At 50.9% G+C, this 1,467-nt stretch overlaps 1 protein-coding gene across 3 annotated transcripts in view; it reads left to right on the forward strand.

Moving 5' to 3' along the window:
- The window catches only part of TLN2 (talin 2), a 383,471-nt gene that overhangs the window by 377,855 nt on the left and 4,149 nt on the right, over window positions 1-1,467 (forward strand). The window lies entirely within an intron of this gene.

Raw genomic sequence — 1,467 nt, forward strand, 5'->3', positions numbered from 1 at the left:
AAGAAATCGTTAAATAAGCTAGCCCTGTCGTCTGGTGCGACAACCAGATTTCCTAGCGTGTCCTGCAGAGGCCCCACGTTACCCAGTACCTTCTTTTTGCCCCCTATGTATTTAAAAAAGGACTTCATGTTGTCCTTGATCTGGGTAGCTAGTCCCAGTTCCATCTCCGCCTTGGCCTTCCTGACCGCCCCCCTGCAGCCCCGAGCAACTGAGGTATAGTCCTGCCTGGTGATGGCCCCTCCCTTCCATTGGGTGTACACCTCCCTTTTAGCTAGGAGACATTCCCATATGCTTTTGGTGAGCCATGGGGCTTTTGCGCCCCCTTGCCCCCTTTGATCCTTGTTGGGATTACCTTCCTTTGGGCTTGGAGGATCGTCTCCTTAAGGAACGACCACTCCACTCTTCTTCAACACCTGACTCCCCTCCCCTCCGGGACCTCAGTGCCTCCCCAACTATTCTCCTTACCTCATTGAAATCCGCCCTCCTAAAGTCCAGGGCTGCTGCCTTGGTGCAGGCTTTTGCCACCTTGCACTGGATGGTGAATTCGTGCAGGAGATGATCGCTGTCACCCAGGTGGTCGAGCACCCGCAGCCCCCTCACGAGGTCGTCGCCTGTGACCAGCACCAGATCAAACAAGGCATCTCCCCTGGTGGGACTGTGCACCTCCTGAGTTAGATGGAGGTCCTGTATCTCGACTAGGAACTTATGTGAGCGGTCAGACCTGGCTGACTGCTCTTCCCAGCAGATGTCTGGAAAATTCAGGTCACCCATGATGACCACGTCCTTTCACCTAACTACCTCCGTGAGCTGACTTAAGAATTCCCGGTCTAGCTCTTCCCCTTGGTTGGGTGGTCTGTAGTGGACCCCCACTGTTAAGTTCCTTTCCCCTCGACTCCCTTGTATTCTAACCCAGAGCACTTCAGTGTGCCCCTCCTCTGACCTTGTGCTACTAGATGAGGATGTGTATTCCTCCTTGATGTAGAGCGCCACATCCCTACCTTTCCTCCCTGTCCTGTCCCTCCTGTACAGCCTATATCCATTGGTCTCAGTCAGTATGGCACCCAGTGACAGACAGGCTGTTTATTACCTGTTGGTGCAAACCAAAGAAGGTTCTTGGTTTGTAGATTAGGCATTCCCCACATACAGTGATGTGGCAGAAGCAAAACTCTGGAGTTCAAGACCCACCTTTCAAGTAAAGCACATCTTAGTAGATGGAAGGCATTCTGTTTGCATCTTTTCTTTTGGTGCAATGGAATGATATTCCTGAATGCTATTCCATATGTTAGTCCTTCCATAAGAAAGAAAGTTAGAGGGGCTCATCTAAAATGATTCCTCCTGGAGTCCGCTACACAAGCCTCTGAAAACTGAAAGTAAAGACGCTTCTAGGTGTCATTCTTCTAGCCAGTCTCTTTCCAGGGGTGAGCCAATATTCCAGTCTCGACTCTGAAGTTATGGTGATAAAGGCAA

The sequence above is a fragment of the Alligator sinensis genome, unplaced genomic scaffold (genome assembly GCF_000455745.1).
Source record: "Alligator sinensis unplaced genomic scaffold, ASM45574v1 scaffold291_1, whole genome shotgun sequence".
Classification (NCBI taxonomy): domain Eukaryota; kingdom Metazoa; phylum Chordata; order Crocodylia; family Alligatoridae; genus Alligator; species Alligator sinensis.